This window comes from Corythoichthys intestinalis, chromosome 17 (assembly GCF_030265065.1).
Source record: "Corythoichthys intestinalis isolate RoL2023-P3 chromosome 17, ASM3026506v1, whole genome shotgun sequence".
Taxonomy (NCBI): domain Eukaryota; kingdom Metazoa; phylum Chordata; class Actinopteri; order Syngnathiformes; family Syngnathidae; genus Corythoichthys; species Corythoichthys intestinalis.
The window spans coordinates 45,869,514-45,889,098 of NC_080411.1; the positions used below are offsets into that span (position 1 = coordinate 45,869,514).

At 39.8% G+C, this 19,585-nt stretch overlaps 1 long non-coding RNA gene across 1 annotated transcript; it reads right to left on the minus strand.

Moving 5' to 3' along the window:
• Window positions 1-14,151: 14,151 nt before the first annotated feature.
• Window positions 14,152-17,908, minus strand: LOC130905127 (uncharacterized). The gene is made up of 3 exons (XR_009061040.1): window positions 17,837-17,908; window positions 14,394-14,468; window positions 14,152-14,282 (listed from the first exon to the last, which is right to left on the minus strand). It is a non-coding gene; the product is annotated as an uncharacterized LOC130905127 (long non-coding RNA).
• Between the last annotated feature and the right edge of the window lie 1,677 nt (window positions 17,909-19,585).

Here is a 19,585-nt window from a genome sequence, read left to right on the forward strand (position 1 = left end):
CAATAGGGGGCGCTAGGCCTAATGGGTAATGTTTTAATGCACTCGTGTTCAGGGTGGGATCCCGCACATACATGCCAGATATGAAAAAGATTGAACGTTGTGTCAAGGAGCTATTAGTCTTTTACTGAATTTGTCATTTTGCCGAAAAAATGGCCGACTTTGGCACCACGCCCAGGTCAGACCCATGAATGAAAACGCACCATTTTGAAAATTTTAGATCTCCTATGTCTCCTGAATAGTCTCACGAATTTTGAAGATGATCCAACTAACTCCTTCTCAAATGTGCACCCTGTTAATTGATCCAAAGTACCCGATTTCCGGTTGGGTTTGGAATATGGGTTCAAGAGACTTTTTGGAGCAGTTTTGCACATGGTATCGACTCCCCAAATTTCATTGCGCTACGTTTAAAAAACCTAATAGGAAACGCCTTATTGAAAAATTCAAGGGGGCGCCACTGCGCCATTTTGTTACATTTTTTTGTAACGTCTCAACATTATCGAAATCCACGCAAAGCCACATGTATGTGTAAAATTTGGTGAGTTTTCGTGCATGTTCAGGCCTCCAAATGTAAACTATACTACAAATGGTTAAAAATTTCACATTCGATCCAAAATACCCGATTTTCTGTTGGATTTGGAAAATGGGTGCAAGAGACATTTTGGAGCAGTTTTGCATAAGGTATGGACTCCCCAAATTTCATTGCTCTACGTTGAAAAAACCCAATAGGAAAGGCCTTTTTTTAAAACTCCTTTCTGTCGCCACTAGTTGGCACTGTAGAGTTGATGCAAATGACCCCTACAAGACCCTTCAGGATATGACTCTCAACAAGCACGGGCAGTTTGGCGCAGATATGTTGTATATCTGCTGAGTCATGACTGTTCAAAGTATTTTGCGAGACAAATTGTTGACGGTTATTTTCACTTTCATGTTTGGACCCTTTCGCTTCAACGAAACCTCAATATTTTTCATCAGGCACCTGAACACAGGTCTTAAGGCTCCCCTGATGCAGGTTTGAGGTCAACAGATTTTTTTCCCTTGGAGAAGGAACCTGTCTCGTAAAAAAAGGCATTTCCTGTTCTCACTAGGAGGCGCTAGGCCTAATGGGTAATATTTCAATGCACTCGTGTTAAGGGTGGGATACCGCACATACATGCCAGATATGAAAAAGATTGAACGTTGTGTCAAGGAACTATTAGTCATTTACTGAATTTGTCATTTTGCCGAAAAAATGGCCGACTTTGGCGCCACGCCCAGGTCAGACCCGTGAATGAAAACGCACCATTTTAAAAACTTAAGATTTCATATGTCTCCTGAACAGTCTCACCAATTTTGAAGATGATCCAACTAACTCCCTCAGCGGAAAGGCCTCAAATGTGCACCCTGTAAATCGATAAAAATTTCATATTCGATCCAAAATAACCGATTTCCTGTTGGGTTTGGAATATGGGTACCAATGCTTTTTTGGAGCGGTTTTGGACAAGGTATAGACTCCCCAAATTTTATTGCTCTACGCTGACAGACCCTAACGTTATAGGCCAATTTTAAAATTTCAAGGGGGCGCCACTGAGCCATTTTGTTACATTTTTTTTCAACGTTGTAAAATTATCGAAATTTACAATTTTCCGCACGTATGTGCAAATTTTGGTGACTTTTCGTGCATGTTCAGGCCTCCAAATTGGCCGTTTTCATTTGCCATGAAAAAAAAACACAATAATAATCCTTTGCAAAACAATAGGGCCTTCGCACGCTTAGTGCTTGGGCCCTAATTAGATCTATAATACTTTTATTAACATTATTTACTTTGAAAGACCGGATATTGTTGCCGTTTCTTTTTCCTGTTTGGTGCATGCTAAACAGCAGGGCTTGATCCGGCCGCAGGTTGAGGGACCAGAAAATAGACCTCGTACGTATTTTAGTTTTGACGGATCGGAGAGGCGGACTCAGGCACATCCGGATTGGAGCTGAGCAGATCATGTGGACCACATCATATTGACTACAATACAAACTTATTTGTTGCGTCCTTCGGAACGGAGCTGAGTGTAGCGCGGCGGACACTGTCTTTAAGGGCCCAAATAAACCAGATGCATCATCGTTCTGGTTCCGGTCCGACTCAGCGTCAAAAACAGGCAAATCATACCGGCTGCGCACGGCTGCGGTCCGCCAACTCCGTTCCCTTGTGAGCTCTCGCGTGATCGCACGCTATAATGTGCCATTTCAAACAACGAAAAACACATGGAGTCTACTCATCCGAGAAGCAGAGAAAGAGCACATGTGTTCTTTGCATGTTGATATTGGAGTTGTGTCCGTCTCTTAATTCCAGATTGACTGCATCATGTTGAGATCAGGGCTCTGTGTGTGGGGCCTAGGGGGGTGGGGGCCTATTATGCCCTTGGTTGTGTCGGTGGGCTTATACCTTTGTGCACATTTAAAATTTATGGCACATAATATCTCATAGAGATATCTCATAAACAACCGGTAAATAATCTGTAATATTTATAAAATGGATAGCGAATTATATACTACACGAACTGAAAAAAAAACAGCATACTTGGAATTGGTGTCTCAACACTGCAGATTCCTGTGCCCAGCGCAAACTGTTGGCTTTTGTATGAAAAGTCAAGTAAACTGTAAGAAAGAAAAAAGAAACATCTCGAATAGACCGCCAGGTCGAAACTTGTGGGTGTCTCTTTATAGTGCGGTTTGCTATGTCAAAAAAACAGCTCCCGTAGGATTTTTGTGCCAAAATTGATTTTTTTGCTGTTTTGGCTTCTATTGGGACCAATGTGATAGAAAATGAAGGGTGCCAAATTTTCTGACCCCCACCCCCGTTTTTGGGGGGACATCTATTTTGGGACCTCCCTAAATAGAAGTCCGCCTGGGACTACTCTTACTAAAATGGCTGTAGAACTGTTGTGCTTCAGTTGTATGACACCAAATTTGGAGGAGATGCAGCTGAGAATACTGCATGTAGAACAGATCAACATTTTAATGGTCCACTGGTAAATGCTATTATTGATGTTATTCACACTTCAACTGTAAGTTTTGTTAAGATGAAAATACAAACATACATTTCTGGTGTAGTTTATCTGCAGTCCTTCTGTCCTGGTAGATGTAATCACTAAACTTCCACTTACAGTACATTTTCCAAGGTGTCACCTTTACATAGACACCAGAATTGTGCATCTGGGCCCTGTACTTGCTGAGCCATTACTGAATAACTTTGGGCATGTTATTTCAGGGCAGAATAAAAAAGCCTGGAGCTAAAGATAATGGTTTTGAATGTCCAATATGTGTAATATTATAGCTGTTTCATATGTTTTAAAGTATTCTGAGTTTAAGTATAACACTATTAAAACAGCTAAAAGACTATTTGTCTGACGTTTGGTTCTTCAACTTGGACAACCCAGACTGACCCTATCCCTTTGCCTTTCCCAATTAAATAAAAAAAAAAAAAACTACAAACGTCATTCTTTCGAGCTGGATATTCTACAATTTGCGAAAAAGGGCCAGAAGCACTTTGAGGACTTTGTCTCTGAATGCTTGATTTCTACATCAACACTCTCAGTGTGGAACAAAATTAAAAAATTCAGGTTGAAGACATTTTCAAATTGGATGGAAAAAAACGTCATCAAATTGCGTGAAGAACGTGAACTACTTGGAAGATTTCTCATCATCCAAGGCAGTCGACCAAGTGTAGTTCCCAAACTTCAGGAGACAGTTGGACACTATGAGATGTCAATGGTTCCGGCTCTCTGTGTGCTGTGGATAGATCCTTGTACATCCCTACAGACAAAGCTAGTCTCATGCATGCAACTGAAGGTGCCAAGTCAGAGCTCCCTGAAGCTGTCCCACATCCTGATCCAATGCAAGATCCTCTTGATGTCCCTATCAAAGTTCTGATAGTTGATGCCATGGGTGTGCTTCAGAGCATGAAAAAGACACCAACCATGAAGAAGCTGTCGAACCTTCAGGATGCGTTCAACAAACGCATCAAAACAATGATGGCAGGTTACTCTGAGGGTCAAGTTGTCTTTGATCAATATATGGATAAATCATTAAAGAGCAAAACTAGACAAAAGAGAGCAACTACTTCTGTAGAATATGAAATCCATCCTGAGATGAAGGTTACTATGTCGATCAAAGATCTCCTCTCAGCATCATCAACCAAGAAGAAGCTGACATGCGAGTTGGGCCAGGGACTGCTGGAGTACTTCTCTAAGGACAGTTCTTATCTACTGGTTGCTGTCTATTACATTTTCATCAAGGGACGAGATTTTGTAGATGCACACACACATGAAAAGGCTGATACCCTGATACGTCATCAAGTCCTTGCATCTGCTGCCAAAGGTGCCCCACGAGACGTATGTGTTTGATCACCCGCTACTGATGTCCACTTTCTGCTACTTGATTTAGTATCATGTAAATGCATTGCAACTCCAACTTCTTTGACATTTTCAACAGGAATAGGTGCAAAGAAACGGAAGATTTTTTTTTTTTTAGCGTGTTTAAGTTATTGGACATCACAAATGTCAGGGATTACTTGGCCTGCACAATTTTTCTGGTGCTGCCTTGGGGGGGGGGGGGGGGAGGGTGTTAGAGTATCCAAAAAGAAGTGGATCGATGCATACCTGAAGCTTAATGATGATGATCCTGCCATTGACTGCTTCAAGGACATTGGCAAGGGTTCTATTCCCCCTGCGCTTATCAATGGTGAGCTCCCATCACTGGTGAAGGCATTGGAGAATTTTGTCTGCCGCGTTTACAAGTCAAAAGGTCCAACAATCCTGCCATCACTCAGATGGGAACTATTCCAAACAAAGAACCTGGAGGGTGAGCTGCTACCTCCAACTTGTGCTGCATTGCTACCCAACATCCTACGGGCCCATTATGTCACAATACGAGACAAACTTACAGGACAAATTGCCCTGAGCTTCCACCAATTGAACAGAATGGCTGGTGTTCAGAGAGTAGTGGATATGTTCCTGTCAGGTGTCTTGCCCTCCCTGCCCCACAGGCAGTAGGTTGCAAGGGACAGTGCAGCTGCTCAAGGAATCATCTCCCTTGCACTCCTCTTTACAAATACTAGGGTGGAGACTGGACATTCCAAGGACATTCCAGAAGAGGATAGTGATGATCGTCAATTCCTTTATCGTAACCTATCTTTTAATTTAGCAGTATGCGTAACTGAATGTTAGACAATAAACCTATCTTACTCGACTACTGTGTTGTTATGTACATAACAGAAACATGTTTAATAAGTTAGATATGTCACAATGTCTTTTAAACACCATTTATCACATTAAATAGGACGTATTTTCTCTTTCAGTGAAAATGGCAAATGTGTTGTTTTTACCTAATTCGTACAATTATACAATGCCGTAGGATGGACGCCATTTTGGGTTCGACAATAAATAAGTGAAGGATGACAATTTAACTTATTCAGTTGAATTCCTTGAGCCCTAAAACCTATCATTAGACACCAAAATCAGCTTTCTAGCTCAAATAGAAACTGAGATATAGCCATTTTAAGCTCCTGGCAGCCTAATTGGACGCCATCTTGGAAATTATGCATTCCCGAGAGTAACATTTTACTCAAATTTTTAGTATGTCCTTCAGCATGCCTAGATGTTCCAGAATCAATACAAAAAAACAATGTTATCTATTTCCAAAAATTTGGCACCCTTCATTTTCTGTCACTTTGGTTCCTATAGAAGGCAAAACAGCAAAAAAAATCAATTTTGGCACAAAAATCCTACATACCATACTGCACTATTACTCTCTTTCGTACTTTTCCCCCTTGACTCTTTATACAAACCGACATTGTGAGTGCGCCGGGCACGAGAATTTCTGTAGTGGAACCACTTCCAGATACGCTGCATTTTTTCCCCCTCAAAGTTGTCAGCACGTCGTGTTTGATATCATTGCCAGAAAAACACACATAATTGGACACTTTGCAGCTTCCTTTTTAATGCTGTCCTGATAATAATGATCTGCTGCATCGTAAATCACTTTTTGACTTTCCACCTCCATGATGAAACGTTCTTCGTCCATGTTCGCTGGTGGTTGAACCGTGAATCGGTTCTTGTCTCGTGACGTTTCTGGCGCAATGCATTGTGGGTTTTCGTGTATTGCTCAATAACAACAAGCCCGCGACGTGATCCTTTGCTAGGCATCCATTCTGCGTGGTAATTGTTGAAAATGTACACTCGTGTTATATGAAAGACTGCCATTCTAGGTCCCATGATAGAAACGAATGCAAAAAGGATGGTATATGTTTTTTTAGCATTTCCGCCTGGAAGAGAAAGTATGGAACTCAGATGAGTTGACCAAGAGACTTCGAATGGTTGCAGCAGTGAAAAGAAAGGCCATCGCTTTTCATTTATCAACTGAAAACATGTCGGTCTGTCCCCTACATTTCCATAAAGGTAAGTAACTGGAAGTGTTAATGTTCTTCGGATGCTGATACTGACTGCATTTGAGCGCTTATGGCGTGTGGTTGTGTTGTTTACTTTGTCTAACCACGCTCGTGTCTAAGAGAGGCTAACTGTAGCCCTACTGGCTAACTGTGCATAAGCCACAGACGTTCACCGTATGGTACTAGTACACAAAAAACAGTTCAAAGGTAACAAAGTAAGGGTAGTAATGAAGATGTAACAGCACACCATGAATGATTATAAGTATGGGAGATGTGTTAGAAAAAAATGCTATATTGACCTCCCGCTTAGGCTACTGATATGCTTGACCAAGCACTCTGTGGAGGAGACTACAGATCTACTAAATCACCAGAAGAATCTTCTGCTTGTTTGTTATGCCTAATGATCAGTTAATCTTAAAAAAAAAAAAAAAAATCTGTTGCATATACATCAGTGCCATGTGAAGGCGGTTCCCACCAGTTTAGACAAACTACAAAGCTTTAAAATCCATTTTAAGTAACTAATGTTAACCTGTTGTTTGACTGATACGACTTTTGTAAGTGCAGGAAAACCAGCATATGAAATGAATGAGGCAGACCCTGACTGGGCACCATCCTTACGCCTGGGACACACATCTGTTCAACCCACCAACGTGGACCGCTCTTCTAGACGAAGTAGGCGTGAGCAACTGAGGATGGAGGAAGACATTGGTGAGCTACAGGAGGAGCCTTCAGCACCCTTCAGATGCTCCTTCTGACATTCATGCGCCTGCGTTTGGACCTGCCTGCACTATACAGTACATTGCATACATATTCCATGTTTCCCGTAAGACTGTGTACAGAGTGTTCAATGGTGCCATTCTTACATGCTAACTTGTGACGAGCAATTGTTTGCCCCGACAGAGAAAAACTCTATAAAACAATGCCTCACGGGTTTGTTGAGTCCTTCAGACGCAGAGTTGCTGTGATTATTGACTTTTGAAATTTTTACAGAGAAACCATCAAATCTTAAGGCCCGTGCGCAAATGTTTTCTAGTTACAAGTATGACTACAACATGAAATACCTAATTGGAATCACACCAAAAATTTTTGTATTTGTTTCATGTCAAAAGGTTGGGGTGGTCGCACAAGTGACAACATGTCACCTTGAACAGTGGTTTTCTTAATAACCTTTTGCCCGGGGACATTGTCTTGGCTGACAGAGGTTTATATATTCAAGAACATGTGGGTATGTTATCTGCAGAGGTCAAACTCCCTGCGTTCACAAAAGGTCGCTGTCAGTTAGCTGGTGGAGATGTGGAGGAGACTAGGAAGATGGCACATTTGAGGATCCATGTTGAATGGGTAATTTGTAATCTTTGCCAGAAGTATAAGATCCTAACAGGAACTATACCTATTAACTTGGTTCCGCCATGTGACTGTGAATATTGCACATTGTTGGATAAGATTGCTTATGTATGTTAATGTATGCGGTGCCCTTACAAACCTTTGCCCACCTGTTGTGTAATTTGGACTGTTATACGTGAAAGGTATCATTTACTATGCTAACCGTTTGCTTTGTCTTGCATTTAAGAATGCTTTAGCTGTGCCTTTCAAACTTAGCTGTTGATATTTTGTTGTGACTTGATTGTACTTAATAAAACATCATATTAAGTCATCTTGAATCATATTCATTGTAAGTGCAGCATTTGTGTCCGAATACTGTATTTTATAAATATATATATTATATATACATAATAATGTTAATAGTCACAGAGGACATGACAGTTTCCCACTTTGGCAAGGTACTTTTAATGTTGCCAAATTGTCAGTTAAAACATCACAAACTACCAATTACCACTAACTTAAGTGGAGCACAGCAGAACCAACACGTCTTTAGCTGTGTCATGCTGTAGACCAACACAGGTCAAATGGTACCACATAATGGGGCAGTTCTCATTATCACACGCAACCATGTCATCTTTGGTCTCCAGACCACGGCAGTGGCACCATAACTGGTGTCATAACTGACAAATACCGATCTCTTGCTTCTTTCTCAAGCTTCTCCACATAAGGAGTCTTGTCGTTCTTATTGCTTTTTTCCATTTTTATGTGACATTCGTGTGACTGCTTATCCGCAAAATTGTCAACAAAACAAACGTGACTGCGGGGGATGTAGTCCGAGTCACTGGGATACACGAAAGATGGCGGTTCAGGTGGTGGTGATGACGTAAGTGACAACAACCGATAAGCAACTAGGCTGTTGACTCCAGGCCCGGCTCCGCCCATTTTGTCGGATGCGTGTCCGACTAAAATAGAAAATAGCCTAAACCATCTGGCGGGCTGCGGCACGCCGGAGATGGTCTGCAGTCAATCCGGAGCACTGACACGGCCGGTATACGTTGAACAATAGGATATAAAGGGAACGGATTGGCTCCGGCGCTATTTTTTACCGAAGCCGGACCGGAACCGGAACGATCATGCATATGGTGTATTTGGGCCCTTACCGGGGTCAGTGGTGGGTTGATACGCCAACAACGTTGTCACGCTGTAGACGTGCCTACCCCGTTGCTTCTGCGTCGCGACTTCTGGGCCTCCTCCCACGTGAAGTGCAATCCAACTCTGGCGACACCTGCACGCAACGTTGATGCCCGGGGTCAAACTTTAGGGTCAAGGGTCAAAGGTCTGGAGCGATGCGGCCTCTGTCTTCAAATCGCGAAAAGTTGACTGATTTGTATCATTCTGCCCTACAATTATCGCGAAAAGTTGACTGATTTGTATCATTCTGCCCTACAATTCAAGACACCCTCTCTGATTTGTCATCAGTCCAGACTGTGGGGTGGTACCCCAACCCTGTTCCGATTGGCCAGTTCATCCGGTCTGCAATCTGTGACCGAACCCACTCCGATTGAACATCCCCTCCTGGGTGGCAGCTGTGAGTTTTTTGTAAAACAGTTTATGAATGAGTTGAAAGTGTATTTAAACAATGAGCACTAATTCCGCTTGCATACTGCACTGCAGGCCCATATAGTCTAGTCAAATCATTTTCTCCATCTTGGTTTGCGCATTAAAGACTATTCAACAGATGAATGTGAGATTATTCCACTTACTTACTTCAGTAAACATTGCCATTTGTTCTTATTAAGCACATACATCTAAAAATCGGTCATTTTTTACCTAAATCAAGAAAAAAATTGCTTTAAAATAATGTTTTGAATCATATTTATTCTTGAATTAAGAACATTTATGACATTTCAAAGCTTTTTAAAGATTAAATATAGGAATTTATTCTAAGGAGGTGTGTTTTTTGCCAATGTAAAAGAATGCTAAATGCCTTAGGTGAACTTTTCCCTGTAGAATATATAAAATACGTATACACAGATGAGCTGATTCATTCATATTTCAGGTCAATTTGTGTGTGTTGTCTTTTCTGCGGTAGTTGCAGGCGGTTGAATACAGCTGTTTGAATGTTAGAATAGAATAGGCTTTGTCATTTACATAGTACAATGACATCAAAAATAGCAACACTCAATCAGTTCATCTCACAATAAATTAATGTCAATACATAAATAAATAATATAGACTAGTAGTACCTATAAAATGAATTTAAACTAAGCAGTGTACGAAGGAGGTAGAGTGTTGATGTTGAAATAATTAAAATGATAGCTGACTCCTGAACTAGGCTAATAGCAAACTGCAATATGCAAGTGTTAATCAGATATACAAATGTTAAGAAACTAGTACTCCTTTAGAAGTCACTAGGTTTTAAATTTTCATTCACGATGTCATTCTGCCCAACAGGTAACAAGTAACTCTGGGTGGTCTTGGCATCTTTCCAGTTTGCAGGGTGGTTGAGCATCTGTTCAGAGGCTGCGGGAGGGCGGGACCAAAGTTTGATGTTGTTTCCTTCAAGTGGCGGCGTGGTCCGAAGCGCAGCATTATAAATTTCTTCATTGCTGTATTTTAACTGTTGTGTTGTCTTGGCCTATTTTTTCCCCACTTTCAATTAAAGTGCTTGTGACACGAAAAAGCATGTTTATTTCATAATACACGCGGTATTTTATGCTCCTGAATGATATGGACCGCTTGGATGTGTGTGGAAGCGATCGCTATATTTATTTAGTTTTTTGAATCCCGCGCCAGGAAAATGAGTGACTTCCGGCTTCGGTCTCGCATTGAGGAGGAGGGCGCTGTGACGTGTACGGTAGAAGACGTCCTCTTCACGCTACAGTGTACTGTTGTGTATGAGGACGAAGGATTCAGCTGATTTTGCGGATTAATACTTTTATTTTTTGCATCACGCCAGCCAAACGGCTGCAGAAAAATCATTCTGTATGCGGGAGAGGCGTATGCGCCTTTTTGGAGTTTCAAAAGGTTCCCATTCACCGTGGATATTTACTGTGGGACCATTGGACTTACAAGGAAGTGAGTAAACATCTTGTTTTGTATTATGTCAAATACGAATACAGTGATTACAAAGTAAACACTATAAAATTCCTTTAAATAAAGGACTACTTACGTTTGATCATTGATAGGCATGTAAAAAGCTATCCTCGCTCTCATTAGCAGTTAGCTGTTAGCACGTTAGCTACACAACAATTCCAGCCACCCTCCTCCAGGGAACGAACTGTAAATTGCTCTCCGCCGGGCGGTTTGCCGATCCGCAAAGAAACTCGACAACCGGGTCGTCATGTCAAATAATCCAGGCTAGTTATGTGTGATTTTCCACTTCGAAGACTTTGAAACATCCCTCGGTTCGGGTTAGCATGTCGGCTAGCTGTCACTCCTTCTGGTCTGTTTACATTCTCCGAAGCCGGGGAAGGGAAATGACATATGTCCGATTTAGGTGTCATAAAATATCGTTCGGCAGGTGTGACAGTAAAGGTAAAGTCGACTGTTTTGACCATTATGGAGTAATTTTGCCATGTCGTCTTGAATAAATGGATTTTTATTATTTTATATTCCATTTAGCACAAGTTATTTGTCATGACCATGCCATTTATTTAGCAATTGGGGAAAGTACTTGGGTAAAAAGAATATCCTGTAAAAATATTGAAGTAAAGAGACAGAAACAATGACATTTTGCCGCTCTCTTCGTCGCGTTTTCCTCATTGTGAATAGTTCCCCCTCGACGGGCTGACTGGTCCTTCTCAAGCCATTTATATAGCTATTGGGGAAAAATACTTGGATAAAAAGAATATCCTGTAAAAATATTGAAGTAAAGAGACAGAAACAATGACATTTTGCCGCTCTCTTCGTCGCGTTTTCCTCATTGTGAATAGTTCCCCCTCGACGGGCTGACTGGTCCTTCTCAAGCCATTTATATAGCTTTTGGGGAAAATACTTGGATAAAAAGAATATCCTGTAAAAATATTGGGAGTAGAGAGACTGAAACAATGACATTTTGCAGCTCTCTTCGTCTCGTTTTCCTCGTTCTGAACAATTCCCCCTCAATGGGCTGAATAGTAAAACGGATGAGCCTAGTCTACCGCTGACGTCATCCACCTGTTGGGGACGCTAAAGCCCTATAATTGTAGGCGTGGCTAACCGGCAGATTAAAAGACTAATTTCTCGTCATCTGCGCTTTGCTAAATTGTTGTATATGGTCGAATCGTCTCAAAATATGATTCTAATTCACATAATAATGCCATTTAAGACTTTTTTTCTGGTGTCGTATGCTCTTTAAGGGCATTTGGACTTTTCCCAATTTCTGTATGCTTTAAATGTATTTGTTATTATACTCAAATTCCAGCTGTTTTCTTTTTTTCTTGTATTTAAATAAAGGACATATAGGACACAGTAAAAGTTAAGCAGCATGTATTGAGTCTTAAATAAGTTTAATGTAGGGCTGTCAAAATTATCGCGTTAACGGGCGTTAATTAATCTTTTTAATTAATCACGTTAAAATATTTGACGCAATTAACGCAGATGTCCCGCTCAGACAGATTTAAATGACAGTACAGTGAAACGCTCACTTGTGTTTTATGGAGTTGTGCTGCCCTCTGCTGGCGCTTGGGTGCGACTGATTTTATAGGCTTCAGCACCCATTACATTGTGTAAGTAATTATTGACATCAACAATGGCGGGCTACTAGTTTATTTTTTGATTGAAATTTTTACAATTTTTTTAAAAAACGAAAACATTAAGAGGGGTTTTAATATACAATTTCTATAACTTTTACTAACATTTTTCTTTTAAGAACTACAAGTCCCTCTATCCATGGATCACTTTAACAGAATGTTAATGCCATCTTGTTGATTTATTGTTATAATAAACAAATACAGTCCTTATGTACCGTATGTTGAATGTCTATATCCATCTAGTGTCTTATCTTTCAATTCCAACAATAATTTACAGAAAAATATGGCATATTTTATAGGTGGTTTGAATTGCGATTAATTACGATTAATTAATTTTTAAGCTGTAATTAACTCGATTAAAAATTTTAATCGTTTGACAGCCCTAGTTTAATGATAAGCAAGTGTTTTGCAGATATTGAAGTGTTGAAAAATAAGGACTAGGTTTTTAATTTTCCGTCTGCACTCATTGGGAAAGTGCACAATATACAGGACTATATGCGATGCTGAGGATACTGCATATTTGTGTGTGTAAAAAGAAGTAGTTGAGACATGAAGTACATATCAATGTGTTTTATTTAACAAGGTCATCGACCGCCTCCTTAAAATTTACAAAGTTTTCAAAAGACCTGCCAGAAAGTCCTTTGGACGTGGACGCCTTGACCGTGTATCCGTTTTTTTTTTTTAATACTTTTTGTGACCCTGTGTAGATTGGCCACAAAGCGCACAGGCGTAGTATTTTACACTGCCAGTCTTCCTCATCATCTTGTGGTGGTGGTGCTTGTTGTTGTGCTGCTGCTACTGCTGCTGCTGATGGTGTATTAGCTACAGCAGGTGATGTTGATAATGCTGCTGATGCTGATGCACACGCTGACGTGAAGGGCGTAGCTGGTGCAACTTTGCCTTTAGCTTGCTACAGAATAAAAAATAAATATCACCGGTAAGCCCTAAAATGCATTAAAACACCGGCAAAGGAAATTATGTGTTTTTTTTTTTATCGACCAGCTGACCTCCTCCTCCTGTGTGAAGATGCACAGTTGAAATCGCTTAACATGACATTAATGTCCTACTCTGTCATCAGTAGGCACTGACGCACAAAGCAGAAGGCTTCCCGGGCCATCTTCTGTTCTTCTGCGCTTTCGGACTGGAGATCGTTACGGAAGAGCTTGGAGAGGTCATACACAGCCACATCTCCTCGAACGTGAAGGACCGGAAGTGGCCATGCCCGCAGATGGCCCGGTCGATGTTCTGCTCCAAGTGGCATGACACCAGAGGGAACATATCCACAAGCCACCACTCCCCAGTTTTGGTGTTGCACCTTCCCTTCTGTCGTCGCCTTCGGACTGGAGATCGTTACGGAAGAGCTTGGAGAGGTCATAAAACAGCCACATCTCCTCGAACGTGAAGGACCGGAAGTGGCCATGCCCGCAGATGGCCCGGTCGATGTTCTGCTCCAAGTGGCATGACACCAGAGGGAACATATCCACAAGCCACCACTCCCCAGTTTTGGTGTTGCACCTTCCCTTCTGTCGTCGCCTCTCCTTCACATGGCCATCGAGGAGACTTTTAAAGAGAGCATATACAGTACTTGTTTTAAAACGATTTAATTTTTTTTTTTTTTTTTGGGTAACAAAGACACACAATCCACTGCCTATTATCAATTTCTTATTTATACTCACTACTTTACATAGCTGACATCTTCCTCCATAAGCCACATGAAGGTCTTGCCTTTGTATTTCCCAAAGGTCACCGTGAGCTGGCCGAGGGTCTGCTGGTCTGTTGGAGCTGCGGTGACAGCAAGGCAGTTTTCCTAGCTGTTAGGCGTTAAAAAACATCAGACAAAAAGTAATAATTTAGTTCAATTCATTTTTTAAATGAAGGAGATTTTTTTTTTTTTTTTTTTTAAAAGGCATCCAAAACAATACCTTGTTTGTACATGTACTTCTCAGGCGCAGTTTAGGCAGCAAAGCATGGTGGCCGGTCATCGCTTCTGAAGTACACTGAGAAATACCAAGGCAAGTGTCAACACAATAGCAGGACATGACACAGAAGAAAAATTCTAGATGATGGTAATAATAAAATTGCTTTTTTGTGGGTTTTGAAGAAAAATGACTTGATCTTCTGAGATGTTAAAATGTTCAGAGGGGTGTCTTGAGTTCATCTAATTCCCAAATTCCAAATAAAAATGAAGTTGTTGGGGAAAATGCAAAATTGGCCCACTTACAAAATGATGACGTCCATGTAGTATTTCTGTTTGTTTGTTTTTGTAATCCAAATAGGGAGCATTTACAGTGTGGGCATCATGCTGGGGAGGATTACGTCACAACAAAAATGCATTGAACACAAGTGAAATGAATGAGTTATTTGTTGAATTCGTGACTAGCTACAAGAAATACAAGACGTATAGACCCTACTCACATGACGTCACAACCACGCCTCTGCGCCATATTGTCCGTCAACTCGTCGGGTTTAAGCATTACCGCTACGTAAATTCCTCCTATTATGACGAGTTTTTCTGCTCGTGAACATTAATAATCATAATGGTGAAGGCGTGTGTGGCGGTTGGTTGCAGTAACAGAGAAGATAGACGGAGAGACTTGAAATTCTACCGTATTCCGAGAGACCCGGAGAGGATAGCGAGATGGACTGCTGCAGTTCGACGAGAAAACTGGGCACCAAACGATCACAACAGATTATGTAGTAGTCATTTTATATCTGGTAAGATGCATTTAATGGATGGCGGCCGGAGTAGGGTCTATAGACCCTACTCACCAACGTTACAGAATGACGTGTCGCTGTATTCGGCCGCCATATTGTCCGTCGTTTTTTATCCGTATTCTCAATGGCTTCAATTAGTCGTGCAATTTATAGTGCAATTCATGGAAGCCCCGGTGCTTTCAGACGCTGTAAACTCATTGGATGCGTTGCATAAAAGGCGTTATGTGGAAAAGCTTCAGTCTATCCATTCGCCAGATCCATATTTGATGCCTAAATCGATATTTTTCAACCCGCTGTCTTCGCCCTCTCTGCCTGACATCTGCTACCCTGATATCTACAACTATCTTGTCCACACAAAATCAGCCTATTCTCACGAAAGTTTGAAAAACTTTAGGAGCAGCACTCTAAGCAACATTACCCCGTGTGCCCCTTTACTTCCAATTTTCTAAAATGGCGACAATCAATAAAAAAAAAAAAAGTTGACTGCAATGGCCGACGCTTTAAGGATAGGTGGATATTGGACTATTTCTTCAATAAAACACGCAACAACTGTGTCTGCCTCATTTGCAAACAGACAGTCGCTGTTTTCAAAGAGTTCGATGTGATGCGATAATGATATTACCGAACAAGACACGCTGACATGTACGACATTACAGGGAAGATACTCAGCGAGAAATTATAGCAACTTGAAGCTAGTTTAATTTCACAGCAGCAGTATTTCGCAAGAGCCCGAGTGTCGAAGGAGAACGTCACAAAGACAAGACTGTTGAAATTATGAATTAAAAATAATAATAATAAAGCAAATGTGACACACAGAAGGGCTTGCTAAAATTTGTTTAAATATATTGTTCAATGTAAATCAGCCAAGGTAGCCCCCCGCATTTTTACCACACCAGATCTGGGCCCCCTTTGCAAAAGGTTTGGACACACCTGTTTAACTGATGATCCATAGACGAGGCCAGCTTCTTTCACTTGGTACCTGCTAAATATTATTCAAAATGTAATGATGGTGGAAGAAATAAGCATCTTGAATTTGAAACTGTATGTTGTCGGCGATTAGCCTCGCAATGATCTTAATTGTGGTTGTCAGCCCAAAACCCTCTAAATATATATTAAATGCATCTTACCAGATATAAAATACTCTACTACATAATCTGTGGTAATCGTTTGGAGCCCAGTTTTCTCGTCGAATTGCAGCAGCCCATCTCGCTCTCCTCTCCGGGTCTCTCGGAATACGGTACAACTTCAAGTCTCTCCGTCTATCTTCTCTGTTATTGCAACCAACCGCCACACACGCCTTCACCATTTTGATTATTATTTTTTTTATTTATTTGAACAATATACACACAAAACAAAGCACTCAAGTATCTACATCAAATACAATATTATAGATTGAGCATAACCGAACAACCAATGGCAACGACAACAACAAACACCGCAACAAAAATAAAATAAAAAAATTAAAAATCAACTTTTTTCTCTTGAGAGGACTTCCTAAACCAACTTAAAATGTTTGAATAAAGAAAACAAATGATGGGCCTTCCCATCGATCACATTCAAAACTTTCCAATATATAGAGAACTCATTTCTCCAGTGAGCCATACACGGTTTGGTTTTAAAAAACCTACACTTAGGAACAAAAAATTTCCCCATAAGCAGAATTACATTTAAAACAAATTCTAAATTTTTATCCTTCAGATAAACACCAAATAAAATTGTTGCCTCCGTCAGGGGTAGACCAATATTCTTAGATTGCAGCCATTCGTTCAATTGACTCCAGAAGGAATGAACAACATTACAGTGAAAAAATATATGACTTAAATTTTCAACATCTACATCACAAAAAGTACAGTTATTCGCTTCAAAACCAAATTTCAATCTTAAAAATTCTTTCATTGGGTAAATTTCGTTCAAAATCTTGAATTGGACCTCTTTAGCTTTTGGAGGCACCGGAAATGAAACATAAATTTTTCGTATACCTTTCATCTTATCGATCTCAAATAATTTCAAAATATACATCCTCTTAATTGGATTCGGATAATATTCATTTATCAACAATTTCTTGATTAACTTTATTATTACATTTACTATCCCAACAATCCTGCCCCTCAATGTGTAATTTTCTCAGATTCTGAGAGACTCGAGAGTTCCGCACATCCTCCTTCACCATTGTTTTAACTGCCATTGGGATTGCATTCCTTAACTTTGTGAATTCTCTTAGACTACACTGTATTTGGTATTTACGGCAAAAATCATGATGGAGCAACCAATTCCCATTCTCATCTAACATGTGAGCAACAGCCCATATACCTTTTGAATGCCATTCCGCTTTAAAAACTGATTTCCTATTTAGTAATATGTGTAGCTTCCAAAATGACATCACAGGGCACGGTTTCTCAAAGACGGGCACTTTATTGCTTTTCTGTGAAATGCCGTGAAAACTAAAAGATGTACAAATAAAGCTTAGACACTTAGACAAAAAAGGTAACGTGCTAAACAGAAAATGAAGCTAACCTCGTGGCCGCCTGCCACTTTGGAGGTCCTGGGCGAGTGAACGCGGACTCGTGTGCATACAAAGCTTTACAAAACAATAGTCCAATTAATAACAGTTACAAACACATTGCAACATACAGAAATATAACAAAAATACCTTGTGCAGCTAGCACCTGTTTCTTTTTATGCAGCTCGTTGACTCTCTGCTGCTGCGTGTGGCTTAATGAAATTCCTTTTTTGTCTGGGCGAGAGTAGGTCTCGCTGTAACTCACGCCACGCAAATCTCGCGAGACTAGTGGTAACCAAAGCAATTACTATACAAATATTTACAAACAAATAATTCTCAATATGAATTAAACGACTTTTAATAAATATTGTAACTTTTAACCCTTAACAAATTACTGAAACATTATTTTAATACTAGAACTATTTCTTAACCGTTACAATATGTATCTGTTATTCCACATTGGTGAATTATGTGGCGTAAAATTATGGCAGTACAATAGTTTCCAATAAAGGAGTACTTGTTGATGAAAATCGGAAAGTCCGATTGGTAATGATTTACAATCAAACTCACATCTCAACAAAAACTCTATTCCCCCTATCTTTTGAAAAATCATGTTAGGAATGACGCACCAAAATGATTTCTGATTTGTAAGGAAAGATTTCAGCCATTTCAATTTTAAGACTCCATTCATGACTTCAAAATCCAATGCGTTTATTCCACCTTCTTCATCCCTTTCACCATGTCATTTTTTCTTATATAATGACACATATTTCGCCATATGAACTTAAAATGAATAGTATTTATCATTTTTATCATTTTAGTCAAAATCGATAAGGAAAAGGCAGGATAAATGACTCTTGACAGGCTCTCCATTTTTGTTAATAAAACTCTTCCAAAAATGGAAATATCTCTTTGTAACCACCTTGATAATGTAGATTTACATTTGTCCACAGTTTCACAGATATTCATTTTTTCTGTTAACATTTTGTCTTTGGAGATAACAATCCCCAAATATTTAACTTTCTTCATTATCTCAATGTTGCATACTGACGGTAACTGACAATCATGCAAAGATAAAATCTCACATTTTCTCAAGTTAAGTTGTAAACCCGAGGCCTTTGAGAAATAATCAATAGTCTGTAGAGCAAGTGGAATTTGATCAGCATTCTTAAGAAATAAAGTTGCATCATCAGCTAATTGACTTATCACATTTCTTTAATCCATTACCTTTAGCCCCTCAATTCTACTGGTTTTGATTAAAATAGATAGCATTTCAGCCACCATTATAAACAGAAACGGTGAGCTTCCACAACCCTGACGAATTCCTCTCTTGATATCAAACCTAGGGGAAGTACCTTGACCCAAGGCTACTGAACTATTAATCCCTTTATAAAGCATTCCAATAATATCTATAAACCTTTTCCCAAAACCAAAATGAGTCAAAGTTTTTATAATAAAGGGGTGTTCTACCGAATCAAAGGCTTTATAAAAGTCCAAGAACAACATAAATCCACTACCTTGGACCATCTCACGATAATCAAGTAGATCCCAAACAAGTCTGATATTATTATGAATTGAACGGCCTTTTAAAAAAACAGATTGTGACTCACCAATAGGCATGTGCTGGTATGAGATTTTGACGGTACGATAACCGTGAGCAAAAATACCGTGGTTTGACGGTATCACGATATTGCAATTATAGCTCCAAAATGTGTTATTTTGAGAGGTATGGGTTAAAAAAAAAAAAAAAAAAAAAAAAAAAAAAAAAAAAAAAAAAAAAAAAAACTTTTTTCCGGGATATTTTTATTTTTCAGAAAATATTTGCAAATTGGAACATGAATATTATGTTAAAATAAATAAATAAACCAAAAAAAAATGTTGTAAATAAAATTACAATAA